The following is a 27,540-nucleotide window of genomic DNA, read 5'->3' as shown; positions in this document are numbered from 1 at the left end:
TCCCCAAATGCTAAGGGTATCAACCCACACCCTTAGCATTTGGGGACAACACTCTAACCAACTGGGCTACCCAGCCAGGGCTCTAGAGGGTATTATGCTAAGTGAAGAAAAAACTACAGAGAATGACAAATACCATATGATTTCACTTATATCTGGAATATATATAACAAAATAAATGAATAAACAAAAGAGAAACAGACTTATAGATACAGAGAAAAAACTGAGGGTTGTCAGATGGGAGGGGCTAGGGGGCTGGGTGAAAAAGGTGAAGGGATTAAGAAGTACGAATTGGTAGTCACAAAATACTCATTGGGATGTCAAGCACAGCATAAGGAATGCAGTCTATAATGTTGTAATAACTGCGTATGGTTCCAGGTGGGTACTAGAATTATCAGAGATCACTTTACAAACTATATAACTGACTGCTACGCTATACCTCTGAAATTAGCATAAAATAATATTAAATGTAAACTAATCAATAAAATACATATTTTAAAGAGATATAGGCTTTTAAAAGCTTTGTTTGTTTCTTGAATTATCTGTATTTTTCCTGAGATCCCCATCACTTTCTATCTTCCTCTGTTTTGATCTCTATATTTTATTCTCTATTTCATATTGGGGGTTATACTCAATATCTGGTGACCCTCGCACTATTCATTAATATTTAACATTCATATATTATATTTGTTTGTATGCATGAATATCTTAAATATATGGACATATAAATATATGTAAAAATATAAAATTCATTTACATTTAGGAATAGTCAGTCCCAACTAGACTGACTAGGAACCCTGGGTGGAGGCAACATATACTTAATGCCTGTGATATAACTGGGGAAGGCATCCATCCATTTCAATGGGGATGCCAAAAGCCAGTCAGATAATTTCTTTGGGCTATTCAATTTCTTTAGATAAGAATCCTTCAAACTCCTACCCTAAAGAGCCTGTCCATGGCTCTAGGTGTCACTGGCTATAGTGCTCTGTGAGCTATGTTGTGAAACCATCAAGAAGGGTCTTAGGTCTCTTTGTCAAGTTTTATCTTTGTCCCATTGGCCCAGTTTCCCTGAGTCCAGAGCATCTGATTCAGTGTATCCCAAGATTACCCCTCACACTTCCACCAGGAATGGAGAATTGGTACTGGCAGAGTAAGGAAAGGAGAGGAACAGCATCTAGCCACTTCATATTCTACATTCCACTAACTGCTCTCTAACCACTTTTAACCAGTCCCCCCTTTTCATCTCACCCTTGTACCCCTTCTGAACCTTCCCAGAGTGCTGGGAATGAGTCTACGGCTTCTCTCAGCACACTTCAGCTCCTCCTCCTCCATCACGGTGCTGCCTTCCAGAATACTGATGGCATTCCTTGTTTAGTAGCATCTCCTGTTTCTTCATCTCCCCTCTACTTATGTTCTTATAGTTTTTGATTCCTTGCTTCAGATCCTGGTCTTACAAATTTAACTTTGAAATTATATGTACTTATGTACTTCACTCTAGTTTGTTTATCCAGAGAACTCTAGGTATTACCCCCAACTAACTACCTAACACTTACTTTTGGGCAGAATATTGACAAATCATTTTAATTCTGTTATTTACTAAGGAGCATACGGCAAAGTAAGGTGAACTGTTCCATGAGAGTATCATTAGAGCATCTCACTGCTATCTTGGCTCCAAAAACTTGGAGCAAAATCTGAGGAGGATGCCACATCAATTTCTCAATACTCAGGAAGGCAAGAAGAAGGGGTAAATAAGAAAAAAAAAAAAAACAGACTTCAAGAAAATAATTTAAAAACAGAATAACAAGAGGATTGGCCCAAATAAATATTTTAAGAACATTTATATGTTTATTAAGTAAGATAACTCTAAACAATGATCATCAATTGGAAGGCTGTTGAGTAATTTATATCACTGAATGTTAACTGTGAAACTCTACTCATTCATTCAACATGTATCCAAAATTCATATAAAAAATCACCATTATCCAGCAAAAAGCTATCCATATAAGAAATTCTCACAATTTCATGCCCAGATTACTTTTCAATTATGTACTTAGCCTTTTACTTCCCTAAAAGGTATAGCCAGAGAATGCATAAATGGCTTAAATTCTCACATATGTGTACACTAATGTGACTGTCTATGTATTCCTCACCTCATCTCCAAAATAAATTTTAGTGAGCTTGCTAGTTATCCTTTAAATATATTTTTTGAATATATTTTTATTTTCCTGAGTACATTTCTTACAAATTTGTTTACCTAAAATTATGTAATATCTCTGAACTTTGCCATACTCAATTGTGGGCCAATGACTTTAAAAAATTAATCATGTGTGTGTCACTTCTAATGAAGCTGTAATCATATCTTTGAGCTCAATGAGATGACTTTCTAGTCAGACTGGACTGGTTTTAAATACTAATTCTTTTACTTACTGAATATATGACCTTGAGGAAGCTAATAATTTCCCCAACAGGAAAAAATGAACATAATATTATCTATTTTGCAGGTTTTAATTATGATTAAATCATGTAATACATATAAAGAAACTGGCATATTATAGGTTCCCAATTAATAAAAGCTTTAAAATCAGAACATGAGAAGGTATTGAAACTTTAAACTCTAAAGGTACATCTTTTCACATCATTTACACAATGGACTACTACTAGGTGGTAAAAAATAAGAAAAATTTCCCCTTTTTGACAACATGGATGGACCTGGAGAACATTATGCTAAGGGAAATAAGCCAGTCAGAGAAAGGCAAATACCATATGATTTCACTCATATGTGGACTCTAATGAACCAACTGAACTAACAAGCAAAATAGAGACAGACTCATAGAGAGCAGGATGACAGCTATTGAGTTGTGGGAGGTTAGTGGGTAGAGGGATTGAGCAGAAAGGAAAAAGGACTCATGGACATGAACAACAGTGTGGTGATTGTGGGGGTGTGTGTCAGGGGGATAAATGGTAATGAAATAATATAATAAAAATGAAATAAAATAAAAGTACATCTTTTATAAGTGAACAGTTTTTGCTTCCATTTTTAGGCATCACATCACTGATAAGCTGTTCAACTAGAAGCAGTCATCATCTAGCTACTCAGGAGAGATGAAGAAAGATCTTACAGGCAATTAGAGAAAGCAATATGAAAACTGGGGGAAGAAGGAGGCCTGGAAAAAATTAAGGAAAGTATCTGACTCTAGATCAATTGTTTAACCTTTTGAAACATAGTATGTTTAACTACAAAATTCGAAGGTTGGATGAAGTCTCCCCAGATGTTCACTCTAAAGAGTTCTCTAAAGAATTTTGGAACATGCATGTTTTGTCTCATGACCTCCTCCCTCTCCCGTTCAAGGTACCAGTTTAATTTTGTCTTACCTAGCATATTACAAACCTATTTGCCTAGAAATCCTCTCCACTTTTTTTTCCCCCTCAGATACTACTCACTAACATATTTTGGAAAGGATGCATGAGTTGATCGGCAATTTTGCATTCTGTAATGTGTAGCTCTGAGTTTTACAACTTCAGCTAAATGTTTTGGTTAAGGAAAAAAGGGAAAGCATTTCAGAAGTTTTATTCACTAATGCTTTCTCTTATAGTAGCATACAAATTTTAGAGTGGGAGACAAATCTACCACAATTTCAATGAAACTAGACATTTCAAAGAATAGTTTAACATCCATCTATGTGATACCATCAATATCTTGGGCAGATGATCACTAAAGCATTGGCTGAATTGCTCCCAATTCAGTGGATTTGATTTGGTTTTAGAGATAGATGATTGAGACACATCTGACAATTTTGGCAATCGATGAATGAAATCAGTCAACCATGTGGTGACTGGACTGGCTGGTCAGTGATCAGTGTGACCTGAACAGAAAATAACTGTGGGATAAATTAATCCTTAAGCTGCAGGACTATGCCATGGTATCAAAATAAAACTCAAATGGGCATTCATGATGAATAATTTTAATGCTATAATTATAAATTAAACACTTAAAATTATTTCTATTATTAAAATGTTTTCACTTTTTCTATCAATCTACTAACATTTACTTTATCTGAAAGGAAGGGATTTTACCAAATGTTACTGGGAATAAAAGGATGTGTAATAGGAAAGAGGCCAAAGAACCTACTAAATAAATGCCCAGGAGCCAGAGGCTCTGTAAGTAACTTTCTAACAGCCTTGATTATGTCTTTGTTCTTACTTGTAAAAATAATTATCTCCAAAGAGCTTATAGTTTAGTGGATTTTATTTACAAGTTTGTGATTTTCATTTAATGCTCTTTACACTATAAAATCATTCTTAATTTATCTACATAGCAAAGATAAAAGCAAATGAATATTTTGATGTTGTTTAATTAATTGCATGCAATAAATTCCCCTCCTTCATCTTAATTGCAGGAATTCTACAAGAACTTGTTGTAATGTTTTCCATTTTTCTCTTGATATGTTTCTTTACCCTAAGGGGTGTTAAGGTTTTAAAGTGTTGTAATTATTTCTATTTTTAAAAATATTCTACACCCACAAAAAATACCTTTTCTTCTTCTCAAAACAAAATTTATTAAAACACAATTCTATAGTATCCAAAAAAATAAGAGTGTTGGCAGCAGGCTGACCAAATGTCCTGGTTTGTCCAGTACTGAGATGTCTCCCACTGTGTAGGACTTTCCATACTAACACCTAATACTGGGTTAGTCCATGACAAACTGAGTCAGTGGATATAGCAATGAATGTCTACATCAAAAGTTGCAATTTCAAGCCTCCTATTAGAAGTACTCTTTTTTCATTGCTAAACAGCTGTAGAAAGCAATTAAACACCAGGTGGATGAATGAATTTAATGACCTTTACATTTCCTTTACACCTGTGGTTCTCAATTCTGGCTTCTTGCTGGAATCATGTGATTAGGTTTTCAAGAATGATCCTATTCTCTGCTAAACTGATCTGAAGGTGAGTCCCAGTCATCAGATATGTGTTTGAAATTTCCCAGCTGATTCTAATGTAAACTAAGAAACAGTACATTCATTCTGAGATTCAAACTAGTGTAGACAAGAGTCATTCAAAACAAGGAGAAATGAATTTCATGATCGCTCACTTTTTAAATATTATTACATGTGAGTTTCCACTTCACATTTAAAACAAATGAGAACCCACAAACTGACTTTAAATGTATTCACGCAGGGTTCTTGATATATGAATTTCTCCCTTGTCATATTTTCATTCTGATTATCAATCACTACCATCTATTGACATAATTTTTGCAGAAGAAACTACAAGGCACTGTATGGACATACATACATAAAACTCAAGTTCTATGAGTTAAGAGTTCATTGTTGAATACATGAAAGATAACCAAATGATCAAGCAAATGACTGCACTAGGGGAAACGGCTATGGCCTGAGATGGTTGGGAAATCTGCACAGAGCAGGTAGGATTTTAAGAAGACGTTGAATACTGGGTAAAATTTCTATGAGAGCACGAGAAAGTGGGCAATACTGAAGCCATCAGATTACCAAATTTATATACACACACACACACAAATAATAGAGTTCACATCCTGAACAATACAACTATATCTAGGGATGCACAGAACTCTACATGAGGCCAAATGCTGAGCAAGGGGAAATAATTAGTTTAATCACTTTTTTGGTGATAAGCCTCATGACACTGACAAGAAAATAGGCAGATGAAGCAGTTGGTTCAACATAAGCATAAAGACAAGCTTGGCCAATAACTTGGAAAACAAGCCACTGAAGAGAACTGCATAAGTCCCTTCTCTCAAACTGGGTCCACTGATGAGAAACAGTCACCTTGGAATAGAGGCAAATGCTGTAGAGATCATTGCCAGACACTTGAGGTTCCCAATATATTTGACCAAATGAATAATGTTAAAGGAATACATTTAGAACAAAAATCATGCAAAGGTCATGTGTTCTCATATATGTCGTTATGTGATTATAAATTAATTTTTTAATTACATTAATAATTCAATGGGTTTTTCTCTGTATTTCAAAAATAAAGCATAACTGTTCCATTTGTCCTTGCCTCCTAAAATAGTTATTTTTTTGTTTTTTAATTAAACTTTTTTTTATTGCTGTTCAATTACAGTTGTCTGCATTTTCTACCTATCCCTCCACCCCATCCCAGACAAACCCACCTCCCTCACCCACCTCATTTTAATATTTATTCCAATATCTGGTCTTCATGGAAGATATTAACTAAATGTCAATGAATGATCTGGATATGTATCATCTCAGGAAGTCAGGTGGCAAAATTAACATTTAAAAGGAGGCATCACTTGTTTTTCACACATTATTAACTTACATTACAATTCAAATAAGCTTACAGCTGGCAAAAAAATCTCTTCTGTAAAGTGATCTCAAACATAATAGGCTTAATCAGAGATAAATTAAATTAGGCACTCATGCATACTATAGCATATTAATTCTGAGTAGTTATTAAATAAATTTTCTGCTATCAGTGGTGTGAACAACATTATATGCAAACAAATTCTTCTAGAGGGTAGAAAATAAAGTTTATGTTCAGGATGCTGTGTGCCCGACATTTTCCCATGCCTTCTTATAATGTTAAATAATCTTTTCTGCTAATAATGGTACTAGTTTAAGTCTCCATAAGTAAGTTGATTTCACTCCCAGGCAATTAAGTAAAAGAATGGCAGACAAAACTGCCAGAGTGGATTTGGATTTTCCAAAGGGGAGTTTCTACCTCTCTATGACAAGTTTTAGAAGGCATTAGTACATAACTGGGGAAAAACTGTCCAAAATACAAGGTAGTAAATGATGCATCTCATCCTGTATTTTGGGTAACCTGTGTTGCCTGAGAACATTTAAAGAAGGCAATTGTTAAGGTTGAAAGAAAACATAGGCAGTAAATCTCTGACATTTCTCATAGCAATATTTTTTTTCTGATGTATCTCCTAGGAAAAGGGAAACAAAAAAAATGGGACTACATCAAACTAAAGAGTTTTTACACAAAAAAGGAAACCATCAACAAAATGAAAAGACAATCCACTGAATGGGAGAACATATTAGCCAACGATACAGCTGATAAAGGGTTAACAACCAAATTTATAAAGAACTTATACACAGGCATAGAAACATGGAACAGACTAAAAGTGACCAGAGGGGTTGGGGAAGGAAGATAATGGTGGAAAGAAGGAGAAGGGACTAGACAAAGAACATGTATGAATCACCCATAGACATGGACAACAGTGTGGGAATTGACTATGAGAGTGGGGGGGAGGATAGGTAGAGGAAGGTAAGTGGGAAAAATTGGGACAACTGTAATAGAACAACAACAAAAATGATGAAAATAAATTTGAAACATTTTTTAAAAATAAGAACTTATAAAACTCCACACCAAAATAAAAAGCAATCTAGTTAAAAAATGGGCAAAGGACCTGAATAGACGCTTCTCCAAAGAGGACATACATGTGGCCAATAGACATATTAAAAGATGCTCAAGGTCACTAATCATCAGAGAAATGCTAACTAAAACCACAATGAGATATTACCTCAAACCTGTCAGAATGGCTATCATCAATAAATCAACAGACAACAGATTTCCCACCAAGATGAAGGCTTAGGTACACACGCTGTACCTCCTCGCCCAACTATAAAGACAACAGCAAATTTAAAAACAAAAAACAAGAACTGACAGAAAATCAAACTGTATGGAAGTCTGAGGAGATATGGAACCAAGGAAATAAAGAAGAAACATTCATCCAGACTGGTAGGAGGGGGTTGGAGGGGTGGACAGGACTGACTGGAGGACCAGTAGAGGTGGCAGATTGGGGACTTGGTGGTCCCACATTCGCATAGAGATAAACTGGGAGGAACAACTGAGGAATGAGATAGACCCTGCAACCCAGGGTTCCAGTGCAGGGAATTAAACCCTCAAAGCCTCTGACTGAAAATACCTGTGGGGGTTGAGGTGGCAGCAGGAGAAACTCCCAGCCTCACAGGAGAGTTTGCTGGAGAGACCCACAGGGTCCTAGAATGTACACAAAACCACTCACCCTGGAATCAGCATCAGAAGGGCCCAATTTGATCGTGGGTAGAGGGGAAAGTGACTAAAAACCGGCAGAGCTGAGCAAGTGGCACTGTCCCCTCTTGGACCCCTGCCCCACATACAGCATCACAACGCAGCATCATGGGTTGCCCCACCCTGGTGAATACCTAAGGCTCTGACCCTTACTATGTAACAGGTCCACCAAGACCCCCCCCACCAAAAAAAAAGGCCCACATGAAAGATCAGATCAAAGCTCCAGAAAAAATACAACTAAGTGATGAAGAGATAGCCAACCTATCAAATGCACACTAGTAATCAGGATACTCACAGAATTGGTTGAATATGGTCACAAATCAGAGGAAAAAATGAAGGCTATGAAAAGTTAAATGAAGGAAACTGTACAGGGAACCAATAGTGATGGGAAGGAAAGTGGGACTCAAATCAACGGTTTGGAGCAGAAGGAAGAAAGAAACATTCAACCAGAAAGGAATGAAGAAACAAGAATTCAAAAAATGAGGAGAGGCTTAGGAACCTTCAGGACATCTTGAAACGTTCCAACATCCGAATCATAGGGATGCCAGAAGGAGAAGAGGAAGAGCAACAAATTGAAAACTTATTTGAAAACATAATGAAGGAGGACTTCCCCAATCTGGCAAAGGAAATAGACTTCCAGGAAGCCCAGGAAGCTCAGAGAGTTCCAAAGAAGTTGGACCCAGAGAAGCAAACACCAAGGCACATCATAATTACATTACCCAAGATTAAACAGAAGGAGCGAATCTTAAAAGCAGCAAAAGAAAAGGAGACAGTTACCTACAAAGGAGTTCCCTTAAGAATATCAGCTGATTTCTTAAAAGAAACCTTGCAGGCAAGAAGGGGCTGGAAAGAAGTATTCCAAGTCATGAAAGGCAAAGACCTACATCGAATATTACTATATCCAGCAAAGCTATCATTTAGAATGGAAGGGCAGATAAAGTGCTTCCTAGATAAGGTCAAGTTAAAGGAGCTCATCATCACTAAGCCCTTATATGAAAAGTTAAAAGGACTTATCTAAGAAAAAGAAGATAAAAAATATGAACAGCAAAATGACAAAATCATAGCTATTAACAACCAAATCTAAAAAAAAAAAACACACACTAAGCAAACAACTAGAATAGGAACAGAATCACATAAATGGAGGTCACATGGAGGGTTACCAGTGGCAGAGTGGAAGGGGGAGAGAGGGGGAAGAGGTAGAGAGAATAAGTAGCATAAATGGTGGTAGAAAATAGACAGGGAGAGGTTAAGAATAGTATAGGAAGTGTAGAAGCCAAAGAACTTATATGTATGACCCATGGACATGAACTAGAGGCAGGGAATGTGGGTGGGAGGGGGTGTGTAGGGCAGAGGGGAATAAAGGGGGGAAAATGGGACAACTGTAATATCATAATCAATAAAATATATTTAAAAATAATAAAATAAATCAACACACAACAAATGCTGGTGAGGATGTAGAGAAGAGGGAACCCTTGTACACTATTGGTGGGAATTCAAATTGGTATAGCCATGGGGACAACAATATGGAGATACATCAAAAAATTAAAAATGGAACTGCCTTATGACCCAGTGATTCCATTTCTGGGAATATATCCGAGGGAACCCAAAACACTAATTGAAAAGAATATACGAAGGCTTTCCATAAAGTATCCAGCCATGTAATGTGAAAAATAGAGAGATTTATTGAACAAGATACAAGAAACATTGTAGATAGGACAATGACACCTCAGTCCCCTTCAAAGTAGGCACCTTGGGTTCTACTCAATTCACTCAGTTCTCTCAATTGCCAGCAGTTGTCCCCTCATATTTTCCTGAATCTCATTGGTGGTCTGATATCTCTTCCATTTCAAAGGTGATTTTAGTTTTGAGAAAAGCCAGAAGTCTCAGGGCACCAAATCTAGGCTGTAGGGGGGCTGAGTCGCCTAGGTGATTTGATGTTTTGCCAAAAAATTCTGCACAAGACATGACGCATAAGTGGGAGCACTGTCATGATGAAGCTGCCAATCTCCAGTTGCCCACAGCTGGGGCCTTCTGAATCATCCGAGTAGTTTACAGGGAGGAATGTTCAAGAATTTGATGCATATTTGTTGCTCTACTTGGTCAGTCATTTTGAATGTGATAGCCACACAGCACACATGCTCATTCAACAGGCTAGTACCACCCCCTCTGTTTGGTACAATAAAATCATCATGTTCATGCATGCACATTCCAGTCCACTCTCCTTGGCTGCCAGGTTACATCCATGTTGCACAGACTGTTCTCATTATATTAACAGCAGCGGGATATTTTCTGGACAGACCTTGATCATATGCACCCCTATGTTCACTGCAGTGTTATTTATAATAGACAAGATTTGGAAGCAGCCCAAGTGTCCATCAATAGATAGGTGGCTAAAACAGCTATGGTACATTTGCACAATGGAATACTACTCAGCCATATAAAAGAAGCAAATCTTACCATTTGTGATAGCATGGATGGGCCTGGAAATTATTATGCTAAGTGAAAGAAGCCAGTCAGAGAAAGACAAATACCATATGATTTCACTTATATGTGGAATCTAATCAACAAAATAAACTAACAAACAAAATAGAAATGGACTCATAGATACAAAGAACAGACTGACATCTCTCTGAAGGGAGGGGGTTGGAAGGTTGTTTAAAAAAGATGAAGGGATTAAGAAAAAAAACCCTCATAGACAACAGTATGGTAATTACCAGAGGGAAACAAGGGTGGGGAAAGGTAGAAGAAGGTAAAGGGGTAATCAATTGTTATGAAAGGAGACTTGGCTTGGGGTGATAAACACACAATACCGTATACAGATATTATCATAGAATTGTACCACTGAAACCTATGTAATTTTATGAACCAATGTTACCCCAATAAATTCAGTTAAAAAGAGGTTGAATGATATTTTGTAAAAACGATCCTACCATTTGCTCTTTCTTACCTTAAATGGTAGTAATCTAAGCCATCAACTAGCACTCAGGTTCGATAAGTTAGCAAATGGTGCTTCTGTGAAAGAAAATATACATCTGAGCTTTCATATATATATATATAAACACACAAATATACATGTATATACACACATATGTATGTGTGAATATGTCAGTGAATACACACACAATAGCTTCCTTGATGTACTTTTGCCATGTTATCTTTTTTTTCTATTAATCAGTCAGGCACTTTAATGTTTATATCCAGAAGCAATTCAAGTTATGAGGTATGATACACACACCTCAAGTCTGAGAAACATGTTTTACATTCTTTGCGCTTTGCACATTTAAAACTCAATGTAAGGTGACAAGAACATTAAGCTGCCCAGTGAGCAAAATGTGAAACTAATCACCATCTGTTCTTAGCCATGGGTACAATAATTGGCAAATTAAAGTGCCTGAGAATAGCTGGGCCACCTGCATCACCTTGGAATGGCTAATGAAGACAAATGCATGCAGCTAGTTTTACTGACAACTTCACATGCAGGAGGACTGAAAGGCAACATTACAGTACATATTTAATTTACTGTAAAGTACACACCATGTAGAATTTTGGTTATTTAAAGGACTAAAACCCCACCCCCTCAATATTTTTATATGCATACTGGTTGAATTAAGACTATTACTTACTCCTGAAAATATAATGCTTTTCTCTTTACATCGGCAAACTGGGATCAACTTGCTTATTAAAATGTTAAATTTATAATTTTATAACAACTATATTCAAATAGATATAAATGCAACAAAAAGGAAATACCTTAGTTTCAATAAAATTGCTACTATATATCCATCCACCCATTTATTTAATATTTACTGAATATCTACTACATGTTAGGCACTTGATATTTGGCATAGAGATAAATGTCATGTCCTTCAGAAGCTTGTCACTGGTTGGAGGAAAGATGTATGCATACAGAGGTGCATACAGACAACCAGGAGGAACTACACACTATTGTAGAAGTACTTTCAGAATGCCTCCTTTCCCCTTAGAGACTTCAAAGAGGATTCTTGAGCTGAATTCTAGGACCATATAAAGAGGGCACAGGATGAAGAGTTTCTGAAGCTGAACACGCTTGAGAAAAGTCTTCTGAATGAAAGGAAAAGCATGTGTACAATCAAGAGGAAGGTCATAGACTGCTTGAAGAAAAGAAATTGCCTTCAGAATAGATGAAGGAAATAAATATAGAAGGCAAGAGGTCAACAGATGATGAAGATGAAAGCTAGGCAAGGGCGAAAATATAAAGGTCCCCAGAAGAATAGTCAAGGAGTTTGGATTTAATTCTATAGGGCAGCAGTTTTCAAAACACAAGCCAGAGAACCCTGCGGAACAAGGGAGAAAGGCAGGCAGGCTGGGAGGCAGTGAAAGGATTGAGAGAGAGGCCAGGCAGTCAGGACTCTGGGCTTCAATCACAGTAGCTTTGCTAATATCTATTTTATATTAGGCCTTCTTAATTTTTTAAATAATATTTTCCTTGGATAATTTTAGACTTACAAAAAAAAGTTACAAAGATAATACAGAAAGTTCCCATGACCTCCTCACCCAGTTCCCCAGTATAGTAACATCTTACATTGCTATAGTACACTTGTCACAACCAAGAAACTAACATTGTTGTTAATTAAAATCCAGACTTTATTTATATTTCACCAATTTTCCCACTGGTGTATTTCCTCTGTGCCAGAATCCAATACAAAACACCACATGGCATTTAGTCATCATGTTTCTTTAGTCCCTTTGAGGTGTGACAGTTTCCCAGGTTTTCCTTATTAGTTATAACCTTGACAGTCTAGAGGAATATTAGTCAGGTAGTCTACAGACTGTCTCATATTTTTGATTCATCTGATGTTTTCCCCATGACTAGGCTAGGGTTATGGGTTTGGCAAGGAGTACCACAAAGGTGAGGTACATTTTTCATCATACCATATCAGGAAACATAGGCTTATCACTTGTGATATTAACCTTGACCACTTGGTTAATGTAGTGTTTACTGGGTTTCTCCACAGTTAAGCTTCTTTTTCTCCTCTTTGCATACTCTCTTATTTGGAAATCACTGACTAAATACAGCCTACATTGCAGAGTGTGGGTAAGCTTTACTTCTTGGAGGGAGCTATAGCTATATATATTATTTGTAAGAAAAACTTTTTGGTTGTACTTCATTATTTACTTGTTTAACTATTTCTTTATATTAGGATATATTTATATATCATCTACACTTATTCAATACTTTGGGTTATAATCCAATATCATGTTATTTATTTTGTTGCTCAAACTCTTCCATCTTTCACCATTGGGAGCCATGTCCTGTCCTTTTTATTTATAGTAAAAAAAAAATACTGTATTTTTACTGCCCTGGCCATAGAACTAGCCATTTCTCTAAGGACCCCTAGTTCCTTTCGTTGGAAGATAATATTTAGAACCAAGATCTGGGCACTGATGTGCTAGGTGCTACTGGTATATCACTACTCTTAAGCTCTCTCAGCAGAAAGAACTAGGAAAGATACAGGTATGTGCACATAGTTGTAATTGCTTCTATATATGTCCATCTCTGTGTGTATGTATGTGTGTGTATGTGTGTGAATATATACATACATATTCGTACTGAAATGTCTAAGTCTAATTCAGTACTAACCTTACCTTCTTCCTGATCTGCAAATGCCCTGACAGGGAGAAACCTGGCTCCCACCATCCACTTACTTACTTGTTCCACTGCAGTATTTGAACTTTCTTTGCAAAGAGAGTTCTACCTTAATACAGTAGAAAAAAACATGAAAATAAGCACTGTAAGAATCTATTAAATCATTTAACATAGAAAAGTGACATCATTTATATTTTTAGAAACATTATTCTGAGGTGGAATAGGGGATGGACAGAAGGGAGCTCAGGTTTGAGGTCAGGATAAATGTTAGAAATAATGCTGTGATGCTCCACACAGAAAACTAAGAACCTGAAATTGAAGAGTAGCTATGGGAATACAGAAGAAAGAGTCAATATGATAGATATTTTAAAAGATTAAATGCATAGAACTTAAGTGATTGGATGTCGAAAGCCAGAAGGAGAAGTTGCCTACTCTGGGCATTTCATGTAAGTGGAATTATGCCACGCATGGTCTTTTGTGTCTTGTTTCTTTCACTTAGCATAATGTTTTAAAGGTTCATCCACATTGTAGCATACATCAATATTTCATTCCCTCTTTTGGCTAAATAATATTCCATTGCATGTGAATACCATGTTTTATTTATTCATTCATCAGTTGGTGGATATTTGGATTGTTTGTATTTTTCAATATTAGGAATAATATTGCTATAAATATTATGAATATTAGGTTTTTTTATGTGTGAACATGTATTTTCAATTTTCCGGTGTCTGTACCTATGCATGGGGTTGCAGAGTAAAATAATAACTCTATAATTAGCTTTTTGAGAAAACGCCAAACTGTTTTCCATAGTGGCTGCGTAATTTTACATTCCCACAGAAATGTATGAGGGTTCCAAATTCTCCACTACTCATCTACACTTATTATTGCCTGTCTTTTTAAAATAATATTATAGTAATCCAAATGGGTGTGAAGTGATATCTTGTGATTTTAATTTGCATTTTCCTAATGACTAATGATGTTGGGTATGTAAAATATTAAAAATTCATAAAATTCTTAATAATAAATAAAACAAGAAGCATGCAGGAATTTTACATTAAAACTATAAAATATTGTTGAGAGATATTAAAGAAGAGCTATATAAATGTAGAAAGGGTATATGTTTATGGATTGGAAGGCTCAATCTGTATAAGGTGCCAATTCTTTGCAAATTGAGCCCTAGATTGAACATATTCTCAATCATAACCCCACCAACCTGATTATTTTTAGAAACTGAAAAGCTAACACATGGCATGGAGCATGCTGGACCCAGAAAAGAAAGGTTGTCAGATGCTACAGCAATAGAGTGGGGCTTGAAAAGGAAATGTAAAACAAGAACCTGGAGCGTTGTGCCTCCAATATCCTTCCCATCTGCTATTTAGGCCACTGAAGTTATGGGCTTTTTGGAAAGTCACCTTTGCAGGTCATCCTTCTTATTTATTAATTAACTTTCTTACTTATTGTCTAACAAACATTTAAATCACAGCCTACTTGGGCAAAGTTCTATGCATGCTCTCTATGACTTTAGCAAAATAAAAATGGGTAAGGTAATTTTAGAAAAAAAATGTCCTAACTGCAGTATGAGGAGAGGTTAATGCTGCTATCACCTTTTTCAATGTTTGTTTTAAAAATATAATTTTAGCATTTTCAATCAATAAAGCAACAGCATATTTTTACAAATTACAGAAATTCTCTGAGAAAAAAGGGCACAGAATCCATGTATATTATCTTTGTTGAGAAATACATAAGTAAAAATACATTTTTATAAATTATATTTTCTAAAATAGAAGTATCATTTTTATAAATAGATATTTTAAACGCAAGTGAAGCTTATTAATATCCTTTACTTTCAATTTACTAACATTCCTGACAAGGAAAACTGAGCTTTGGAATGTTGAAAGCTGCTTCATCCTATTACGACTGCTGTCCTTCTGGTTGTCAGATATAAATACTTGTGCTATTTCTAAGAAAATGTGATTAGTGTGTTTTTACTCAGGATTTTAAAACAACAAAAAATTATTTTAAATTAAAGAAACAGTACATTCTGTTCCCTTAACTCATCTTTATTTTGGGATTATGTATTCTCTACTGAAATTGACGATGGGATTTCTAACAGCGATGCCACTGTTCAATTAATAGCAGTTCCCTGTGTGTGAAAAATTTCAAATGGGAACTTTCTCAGACATTTCCTCATAAACTTTTGCTTACACTACTTATTCAAATATTGTCCATATTTTCAGGAAAGATTTTAGGAAAAAAATGTCTTCCTATAAAAGATGTTTCTTTCTGTCAATTTAGAAAGGAACTCCTTCCCTTAGCTCTAGCACACATACACACAAATCTTATACCATCAATATAAGCTAAAGATAAAATTAAAGAAACATCGGCAGCAAGCCAAATTCTGGGATGATAGGAAAGAGAAATCTGGTCAGCAGTCTTGTCTCTTAGCTCTTATCTTTTCCTCACACTTCTCTCTCCCAGGCTAGGGGGCTGGAATCTGTGTAGTCCATGACCTCTTTTTTTGAGTGGAGACACAGCTGTGAGTCAGGTGCCCTGCACTTTAATTTCATATTATTCTTCCCCTTGAGGGGAACCTTATTGTTAGGAGAAAATAAAATGTTATATGTAAATGAAAGTAGTATTTGTAAATCATCTTTCTTGGTTTCACCACCAATACACTCGTAATGTTAAAACATCCTTTCAATTTAAATAGTAATGAATATGTCAAATATGTACATATTAGGAGACCTATATTCAAAGAAAGTTTACCACTGACTTTAGGTGAATCCACTGTTTTCTAAATTAATGCAAGTTGCTTAGGAGGATAAAAGGCCAAACTTTTGTAATTCCTTCCAGTGTGGATCATCATAGAGTAAAATTATTAAGGGGAAATTAGGGATTCATGAAGCAGTATAGAGGTTTCTGTTGTTTGTTTAAGGCTGTTATTAGCTACGGCTTATACTACTGTATTTACTTGAGAGTGTATAACTGTCCTCAAAATTAATCATTACATGATTCCAATAAGTGTGCTCTCCTTAGTTTACCCAAATTAGAGAGACTTCCCTATATTAATTTTGTCTCTTTCACAAGCATCCTTGAGACTTTGTCCTTAATTATTTATGTCTATGTCTCAAAAATTAAGAACACACTGAAATTTATCAGTTTTCTAAGTTCCTAACATATTAGGTTTGTTTTCTACCTAACTTGTTAACCTTATTTTGTCTTCAACAGTTTCTGAAATAAGACACTGAAATCTTTAAATTTTGCATGGTTGTATCTGCAGTAAAAAAAATCCAAATTAGGGTTTCAATTTACTCAAAATGATTTTTCTGACCCTCTAATCCACACTTATTTTCTCATTCTTCTCCATTCTAGTTTGAATTTTAACAGATATTTTCTCAAATCCTACTTAAAAAATTTATAATCCAACACATGACTAGTCTTATTTCTGCCAAGCCCTTGTTAGTCTAATTATCTTTCTTTTCATTTTTCCTTTTAAAAACCTCTGGACATTGATGTAAAAGAAAGGAAACAGAAAATGTAGAAGGATGTCAGTAGGCAAATTATGGACACATTTCCTCATTTTCCACTGAGATTGATCTTCTCGGATAGTGCCAGAACCCAGCATCTCTAATCCAGCTCAGAAGAGCATGAGTCTGCAAGGGAAGGGAGAGAAAGGAAGGAAAGGCTGCTGATCTGGTGATAATCTGAGCTGAGTCCGGATGCAGCACGTTGGAGGTAGGCAGGTGGACAATGCAGCTATTTGGCTTTCTAAAGTAAAATTTACCAGAACAAAGAGTGTGTAATTTGTTGAAATTCCATCACACTTATCAACAAACAAGCCAAGTGAGAAGCCAAGGTGACCCTTGCATCTAGCATCAGATGGACACTAAATAAAATCATACCCTACTGTTAGAAAATAGTATTAATAATATTATATTGGGAATATTAGTACTACCAGGAAAAAAATTCTACTGCGAGACATATGTGACTAAGATTGAAAAGCATTTCTTCACTGTCTTCACACACACATAAAGCCTATAAATAATAGTGTGGTGATGCCCAGCAGCAGTTCTAAGTACTATGTGCAAAAATTTCTGATAGAAACTCTAATTTCTGAGGTCTTATACTCAGACACAAAAGTCTGATGAAAGCTAAACATGCCACAAATCTTCGCTGAGTAGAACTCCATCAAATACAACAACAGAGAAAAGATTAGGGGGATGGGAACCCTATAATCTTGACCTTCAGAGATGTCCAGAGTATTGCTTGCAAGGGAGACCAAAGGAAATTCTCAATACTTATTAATCTTTTCATACAGAAAATTACATTTGGCAAGTAGTAAGATCATTTACAATCTAATAATTTCTGGTATCTTGAAGGGAATAAATAATTTAAAAGAGAATTAAACCCAGGAGAGGCTCTGTCAGCTCTGGAAATAATTGCTTTTTCTCTTGAATTTTTCAAAGTTGCATTTTTTTAGTGGTGTCAAGTGGCTCAGCCCACAATAATATATGAAAAGTATAACTGACCAAAAAAAAAGCTTTCATCTCTTAGAGTAACAAAACAACAGATTTTGAGAATAGTCTAAACTCTAAGATACATAGCTCTTACAATTTTAAGGAAGAGCACATTTACTTTTTAGAGCCCTAAAAAATCTGGGAACCTTAACAAGAGACTTTAATTTTAATAATTCTTGGGAATTGATGCTCTCCATTAACTCTGATCTTTCATTTGTTTTTAGACTTCCGCTTTCAATCACAGGAGGTCTAAATATTGAAGTTAAATGTTCTTGTAGATGACAGAGGACTGCTAGACATGCTAAAATACTTCTAAGTCAAATGACCATGTAACCTCTACAGATATTTATTACAATAACCTCTACAAATTTTATTATTTTGTTTATGCATTCAATTATTCAACAGATTTATTTAGCACATCTAGAGAAAATACTCGCAAATCACCCCTAAAATCTACCAGAAAGTATAAATATATGTTTACCTGAGGATTTTTGATAGCTTCCATTTTGAAGGTACCAGACTCTAAAAAAATATTTAACTTGAGATAAATCATCTTTTTCCTGTATAAAAGCCATCATGTTTTCATTATGGGCTAAAACTGACTAATACTGTGAGCTTGTGTTAGAAAAATTAAGATTGTAAATAAACTGCTATGGAATTTCACAATCGGGTTAATGAAAATTTTTCTCCACATACAATATGATCATTAACAGACTAGTAAATCTTATTTGGAATGGTAAGGCCAAAATAGTAAAACCACACTTTTCCTATAAAAAGTTACACATTATCTTCTGTAGAGACAGCTATTATACATGAAGAAACAAGGAAGATATGATCACTCTATTACACACCCAGGAATTAAAGGAATCTGTTCTTAGAATAATCTAGTCATCTTCTTCCTCTCCATCATCAGCATCTCATTTCTGCTTTTCATTTCAAAGACCCCTTTCTTCAACATAGTCATCATCATCTGCTTCATCCTGAATTTCCTCTCTTATTAAGTATGAGAGGCCCACTTCCTCTTCTCCCTCTCCCAATTCTAAGCCTGCTTCATCTTCATCCTCATCCTCCTCTACTTCCTCCTCTTTTTCCTCATATCCTTCAGGTAGACCATCTTCATCTTCCTCTTCATCATCTTCATCTCCTATCCACATCATCCTTCACTCCCAAGTCTGGTGCTTCATTATTCTCCTGATCAAATCCATCTAATTATGTCACTTGCTGCAGCAGTTCAAAAACACTCTCTCTATAATCTTCTAGGGTTGTGATCTGACAGTTAAACAAGTCAAGACTTTTCAAATTTTTAAGATTTTGCAGAGCTTCTAGTGCATTGACATCTTTGGTTTTGTTTCCACTCAGATTGAAATAGGTAAGGTTAGGACATTTCTCTGCCAGGACTTCCAAGCCTTCAGAAATTCTTTGTTTATAAGTTCCAACTTTCAAAGTTTATTAAGTTGGGAAGCCAGGCCAGTGAACTTAGCTCCACACTAACCATACTCAGAAACTCTAGTTTTTTTAAAGTATCATTCAGACCCTCAATTTCCTCATTGGCAGTTATCAAGGACTCACTGTGTCCATGTCACCTTGTGCTCCTTCTGAAGATACCATGATATTCTTCACACTCCTGCTAGAGGTGATTTGGATCCTGGCTGAATTCAACGGTAGGCTCATCTGACTTGAGCTAAATCCTGAAATTGTTAACATTATACCTGACTTTGAACGCCGGAGGCTAAGTATTGGAAATAATCCCTTCTTCTGTCTTTCATTCTTTCTTCTTTGTCTTTGCCCTATTTCTTTTGTCTTTCCTCATTGTTTAGACACAATAACACTTGATTGAGATGAAATTGGTAAAGCCACATTACCATAGGTAATGCTCATAGGAAAAACCAGGGGTAAAGGACAGAGGCACACTTAACAATAACAAAATAGAAAACTGTATCAACAGAAAGGAAATTAAAAGTCTCGTAGTTTAATTTAGAGAATAAATATTTTCCCAAGTGCCTATTCTGTGGCAGGCAGGATATAGCAATACCACATGGTAAATGCATATGTCTACTATGAACAATGAGATGAGTACAGGAAGATGGTTGTCCAGAAAAAAAAAGACTGCTAAATGTTCTGGTATGAGAAGGTAGATGTACTTTACTTGTGCAACAATTAAGAATGAGCTAGCTGTTCACATATTAACAGATAATTCTGAAAAAAAATAATGTTGAGAAAAAACAAGTTGCAAAAGTATAAAGTCAGTATGATCTCATCTATGTAAAGTTAAAAACAATATTCTGTCTGTCAGGATGGGCGGGGTAGGACAAAATGGCAGCCGAACTACAACCCAGAAGAGATGGCTGACGTCAAACCAGGGAACCTAAACGGTGGGCTTTGCCAAGACAGATATCCGCCTGGCAACCTGAGCCCGAAGAGAACCACCAATGATGGATTACTGCTTTGTTCCAGGAGACCAATCCCGAGCCCCCACGAAGAGAGCCACCCAGAATTTGGTGCATAAAACCCCGCCATATTCCCTGCTTGGGCGTGACTTCCTCCGCCCGCTCTGTGGATCGGAGATTCTCGCCCGGGTGCGCAAACCCCAATAAAGCTCTGTACTGCCTAATTTGTTGGCTGATTGGCATTTCTTCCTTAGTGGAGCCTAAGAAAACCTTTCACTCTCATTCTATATAAACACAGACATATATTAGTTATGGGCATATTAGATATAAAGAGATATATATCCATAGCTGATATTTATATATTATCTCTGGGGGTGGGTAAATAGGAATTATAGTGAGTTTTTTTTAACTTAAAAAATAGATATCCAAAGTAAATATGGTAGTATCAACATTTTAAAATATTAAATAATAAAATATAGGCTTATTATCTTCTATAAATTTAAACTACTTCATATAAAAATCAACCATGAAACTAATATTGTATGTCAACTGTAATTGAAATTTTTATCAAATTTTAAAAATTACTGTATTTTGAAATTTTTATGGTTTAAAAGAATAATGCTATAGAAATTTAGGTGATTGGAAGGAGCTGTTCCAGTAAGTCCAATTTTCTTACTTTTGAGCCCAGAATATACAAGGCTGACTATTTTACATCTTTAACAAGAAGAAAAACAGAGTTAATATGGAAGAAAAGACTGTTCCTGATATGATATTAGTGACAATTTTGCAAATGGATGATTATTTCCAAATGGAAGTGAATTATCTAAACATAATTATACTAAATTCTATAGCTTTAAAAAACTGTTTCAACTTATATACCATCCATGCCAGTTACTCTTTTTCTTCCTTTCAGGGTGTGGATGTGAGGTTTAAGACACAGCAAATGCCACATTTTGATTGCTACTAAAAATACATGAATAGAGTCAGGATTTTGGAGTAACAATTTGCACACTGAGTATTGATTATCTGTGTAAGACCACAACTGACTTTTTTTTTAACTCCCTCACAAAGACTTCCCTTTCTTTCAAAATTGCCAATAAACATTTTCTAATGTAATTCTGGAGAGCTTATTAGATGCTGGGGGTCTCAAACAGGAGGGGAACCCACAAACATTTTATTAACCTTGGATCATATGTAATTCTTAGACTTAATAGCAAGGAGCCAGAGGTTTTTGTTCTTATTTTTGTCATAGTGATAAATAAGTCTGGAACATTTCACTGGTGAGGCAAGAGTCACTTGAGATATATTGTTAAATATAAGGGGTGGAAATATATCATATAAACAAGTGGTATTACACAGCACATATTTTTCTGAGAAAGTAGTCTCCATGCATGAGAATTAGATATATACCCACAATAAGAGGGCAGAGTGACCTATAATTTTTAATATTACATCCTTGTATTTTTTTATTATATGCTATTTTTCAACTAGTAGAGGAACATGGTCTCATAAAGCTAATATTTATTCTTCCATGTTTACAGAGCTAGTAGTGCATTTCAGAAAATGAGGAAGTATGGAAAGTCAAATGTAACTTGGTGTCCTGTGCACAAAAGAAGACAGGACAGGCAAATCACCATGTTTAAAAAATCTGGCTCAGGAACTGTGTCATAAAGCTTTAAATAATTAAATAATACAAGATAAAGAAAGCCCTTGATGTTATCATTTCTCCATAAGTGTAGCCTTTTTATAGATGATAAATCTTATCATGTAGGATTTTTCACTTTACTAGAAAACACAGAAAAAAAGTCCTTTAATCCAGCTCCCAATTTTCAAATCTGCACTTACTGTGTGTGTTTTAAGGATGGCAAGGTGGACAGTAGATGTAATCCACTATAACAACCCCGATACCTCTACTTAAAACTGTATCTGTAAGTCATGAATTCTTCTCACTTTGTTATTAAGTAACCACTGTATTAGGGAATTCAATGAATTCTCATGCTGAATTCCAAGAAAATAGAAATGAATGAGAATTTGTTTTTCCATGGACTGATTATATCATATTGTGGTAAATGTCTCAAGAAATCAAAGCCTTAAGAAAGCTTTTTGGGAGACCAAAGATGGTGGAGGAGTAAGTGGAAACTACCTTCACCTCCTCCCAGGACCAATCTGGAATGGTAAATAAATTGTAGAGAAATCATCCAAAATAACCAACTGAACACTAGGTGGAGAGAAGCTTAATAATGAAGGACAGACGGAGGAAACTACTTCACCACAGATGGACAGGTAGGGAGTGCAGAGGAGGTGTGAGAAGGCTGGCTTGGCGCTCACAGGTGGCAGATGAAGTTCCAAAGATATTTCAGTGACTGGGGGGTTCCCCCTGAGAAGTGTGGGGTCTAAACCCCAAACTGGGCTCCACAGCCTATAGCACCAGAGCCAGAAAGAAATCCAGATAACATCCAGCTGTGGATTTCTATCTGCCAGGGAGAGACAGCTGAAGATGCAGAGAGCCTCTTAAAGGGCCAATGCACGAAATTTTGTTTGCAGCCATTTACCCTGGGCCCAGGCAGAGGGACGGCACAGTAGACTAGAGACACTTCAGAAATCTGGGGCTAGTGGCTCTGGGGAGAGAAATGAAGGAACAGCTACCAGGATCCCTGTGGTGAGTCATTCCCCATACTGCAGAATCCATCTTTCTCAGGCAAAGCACTCCTCTCCAACTGGCATCAGCCTGAGGGGACACAATAGCCCTGTCCACTTAAATTACTCTACCCCATCCAGTGGTATTTAAGCCAGACCACTGATTCCACCTTGATTAGATTAACAGGTGAAATTTAGATGGCTGGTTAGTTTAATATCTAAGGTGGAAAATACAGAGAAACAGCCAAAATGGGAAGACAAAGAAACAGACCCCAAATGAAAGAACAAGAGAATTCTCCAGAAAACTAGATGAAATGGAGGCAAGCAATTTATCAGATACAGCATTTAAAGTAATGATCATAAGGATACTCAAGAGCATGAAAACAGACATAGGAAACATAAAAAAGGACAAATCAGAAATAAAGAATGCAATATCTGAGATAAATAATGCATTAGAAGGAATAAACAATAGGTTAGATGAAGCAGAGGACAGAACCGTGTTTTGGAAGACAGGATAGAAAAAGAATCCAGGGAAAGCAGCAGAAAGAAAAAAGAATTTTAAAAAATGAGGAGAGTTTTAGAAACATTTTGGTCAACTTGAAATATAACAACATCTGCATCATGAAATACCAGAAGGAGAAGAGAGTGAGCAAGGGATTGAGAACCTATTTGAAGAAATGACTATAAAATTCCCTAATCTGGTGAAGGAAAAAGTCACACAAGTCCAGGAAGCTCAGAGAGTCCCAAACAAGTAGGACCCAACGAGGTCTACACTGGGACACATCAAAATTAAAATGACAACACTTAAAGACAAGGAAAGAATCTGAAAGCTGCAAGAGAAAAGTAGGTAATCACTTACAAGGGAGCACCACATAGACTGTCATCTGATAACTGAAGAGAAACATTTCAGGCCAGAAGGCAGCGGCATGAAATATTCAAGGTGAAGACCTATAACCAAGGCTACTTTACCCAGAAAGGCTATCATTTAAAATCAAAAGAGAAATAAGGAGTTTCCTAGACAAGGGAAAAAAGACTAAATGAGTTTAGTAACACCAAATCAGTACTGCAACAAATGTTAAAGGGATTGCTTTAAGAAGAGGAGAAAGAAAAAATAAATAGAGGAAAACAATCTAACAATAAAATGGTACTACATATGTAACTATCAACAATCACCTTAAATATAAATGGCTTAAATGCTCTGACCAAAAGACAGGGGTAGCTGCATGGTTAAGAAAACAGGACCCATATATGTGCTGCCTCCAAGAGACCCATCTCAGATCAAAAGATACACACACACCAAAAGTAAAGGGTTAGATAAAGATATTTCATGGAAAGGAAAAGAAAAAAAAAGCTGGTGTAGCAGTACTTATATCTTACAAAATAGATTTTAAAACTGATGCTATATTAAGAGATAAAGAAGGACACTACATAATGATAAAGGGAATAATATAAAAAGAAGGTATAAACTTAGAAAACATTTATACACTCAACATAGGAGCACATAAATATGTAAAGCAAATCTTGATGGATACAAAAGGAGAGATTGACCAAAATTCAGTCATAGTTGCGGATTTTAACACACCATTGACTTCAATGGATAGATATTCCAGGCAGAAAATCAACAAGGAGACAGCGGACTAAATGACACACTAGAATCAAATGGATTTAATTGATATATTTAAAGCATTTCACCACAAAGCAACAGAACATACATACTTTTCAAGTGCACATGGAACATTTTCTATGACAAACCACATGTCACAATAAATTTCAGACGACTGAAATCATATCAAGCGTCTTCTCTGACCACAAGGCTACAAAACTAGAAATCAAGAACTCTGAAAATCATGCTAAGACATGGGAGGAAAATAACATGTTATTAAACAATGAGTGGGTCAAAAACAAGATCAAAGAAGAAATCAAAAGATACCTTGAAACAAATGAAAATGAGGACACAACAATCCAAAACCTGTGAGACACTGTGAAAGCAATCCTAAGAGGGAAATTACTAGCATCTCAGGCCTATCTCCAAAAACAAGAAAAAGCTCAAATAAACAATCTAACTTCATACTTAAAGGAACTGGAAAAAGAACAACAAACAAAGCCCAAATTGGGTAGAAAGAAGGAAATAATAAAGACCAGAGCTGAAATAAATGAAATAGAGCCTTAAAAATGATACAAAAGATCAATGAATCCCAGTGCTTCTTTGAAAAGATAAACAAGATTGACAAACCTTTAACCAGATTAATAAAGAGAAGAAGAGAAAGGACCCAAATAAATAAAATCATGAATTAAAGAGGACAAATAACAACTGCGACCAACGAAACACAAAGGATTATAAGAAAATGTTATGAACAACTGTATGTCAACAAATTGGGCAATCTGGACAAAATGGATAAATTCCTAGACACACACAATCTTCCAAAACTAAATCAGGAAGAAGCAGAGAATCTTAGTAGACAGATTACACCTAATGAAACTGAAGCAGTAACCAAAAAACTCCCAACAAACAAATGTCCTGGACCAGATAGCTGCACAGGTAAATTTTACCAAACATTCCAAGAAGAACTAACACTTTTCCTTCTCAAATTATTTCATAAAATTCAAGAGGACGGAAGGCTCCCATACTCATTTTACAAAGCCTGAATTATCCTAATTCCAAAAGCAGATGAAGATACTACAAAGAAAGAAAATTATAGAGCAATATCCCTGATGAACATAGATGCTAAAATGCTCAACAAAATATTAGCAAACTAAATACAGCAATGCATAAAAAAGATCATACACCACGGTCAAGTAGGATTTGTTCCAGGCTGCAAGGTTTGGACAACAATTACAAGTCAATAAATGTGATACACCACATAAACAAAATGAAGGAAAAAAAAACACGGTCAAATGCAACAGAGGCGGGAAAAGTTTTTGATAAAATACACACCCATTTATCTATTTATTTATTTATTTATAATTATCTTATTGTTGTTCAATTACAGTTGTCTGCATTTTCTCCCCTCCTCTCCTCCCCACCCCAGACAAACCCAGTGCCCTCCCTTGCTTCCACACTCCCCCTTGGTTTTGTCCATGTGTCCTTTATAGTACTTCCTGAAAACCCTTCTCCCCACTGTCCCCTCCCCCTCCCCTCTGGCTATTGTTAGATTGTTTTTAACTTCAATGTCTCTGGTTATATTATGTTTGCTTTTTTCTTTTGTTGATTATGTTCCAGTTAAAGGTGAGATCATATGGTATTTGTCTCTCATCACCTGGCTTATTTCACTTAGCATAATGCTCTCCAGTTCCATCCATGCTGTTGCAAAGGGTATAAGCTCCTTCTTTCTCCCTGCTCCATAGAATTCCATTCTGTAAATGTACCATAGTTTTTTATCCACTCATTTGCTGATGGGCACTTAGGTTGCTTCCAGTACTTGCCTATTGTAAATTCTGCTGCTATGAACATTGGGGTGCATAGGTTCTTTTGGATTGGTATTCCAGGGTTCTTAGGGTATAATCCCAGCAGTGGAATTACTGGGTCAAAGGGCAGTTCCATTTTTAATTTTCTGGGGAGATTCCATACTGTTTTCCACAGTGGCCTCACCAGTCTGCATTCCCACCAATAGTGCACTAGGGTCCCCTTTTCTCTGCATCCTCTCCAACAGTTGTTTGTTGATTTATTTATGTTGGCCATCCTGACCAGTGTGAGGTGGTACCTCACTGAGTTTTAATTTGCATTTATCTGATGGCTAGTGATGCTGAGCATCTTTTCATATGTCTCTCCACCCTCTGTATGTCCTTGCAGAAGTGCCTGTTCAAGTCCTTTGCCTATTTTTTAATTGGGTTGCTTGTCTTCCTGGAGTGGAATTGTTTGAGTTCTTTATATATTTTGGAGATCAGACCATTGACTGAGGTATCATTGGCAAATATGTTTCCCCATACTGCTGGTTCTCTTTTAATTTTAATGCTATTTCATTAGCGATGTAGAAGCTTTTTATTTTGATGAGGTCCAATTTGTTTATTCTTTCCTTTATGTCCCTTGCTTTAGGGGACATGTCTGTGAAGATGTTGCTTTGTGGAATGTCTGAGATTTTCCTGCCAATGTTTTCCTCAAGGACTTCTATGGTGTTATGACTTATTTAAGTCTTTTATCCACCTTGAATGTATTTTTGTGTATGGTGTAAGTTGGTGATCGAGTTTCATTTTTTTTGCATGTAGCTGTCCAGATCTCCCAACACCATTTGTTGAAGAGGCTATTTTTGCTCCATTTTATGCTATTGCCTCCTTTGTCAAATATTAATTGACTGTAGAGACTTGGGTATATTTCTGGGCT

The 27,540-nt window shown here is 36.0% G+C and overlaps 1 protein-coding gene and 1 pseudogene across 19 annotated transcripts in view; both read right to left on the bottom strand.

Moving 5' to 3' along the window:
- Window positions 1-27,540, bottom strand: part of ENOX1 (ecto-NOX disulfide-thiol exchanger 1) — a 609,204-nt gene that overhangs the window by 280,135 nt on the left and 301,529 nt on the right. For 7 of the 19 annotated variants that reach the window (XM_045202213.2, XM_045202206.3, XM_045202230.3 and 4 more), the window contains one exon: window positions 11,003-11,067. The exons of the other annotated variants lie outside the window; for them this stretch is intronic. The gene's annotated coding sequence lies outside the window, so the exon portion shown is untranslated. The remainder of the gene's footprint in view (window positions 1-11,002; window positions 11,068-27,540) is intronic. 19 annotated transcript variants of the gene reach the window in all.
- On the bottom strand, window positions 19,083-19,693 carry LOC112311175 (acidic leucine-rich nuclear phosphoprotein 32 family member E pseudogene; annotated as a pseudogene).

Source organism: Desmodus rotundus, chromosome 13 (assembly GCF_022682495.2).
Source record: "Desmodus rotundus isolate HL8 chromosome 13, HLdesRot8A.1, whole genome shotgun sequence".
NCBI lineage: Eukaryota > Metazoa > Chordata > Mammalia > Chiroptera > Phyllostomidae > Desmodus > Desmodus rotundus.
Note: the sequence above shows the minus strand (reverse complement) of the source record. Positions and strands in the feature narration are given on the sequence as shown.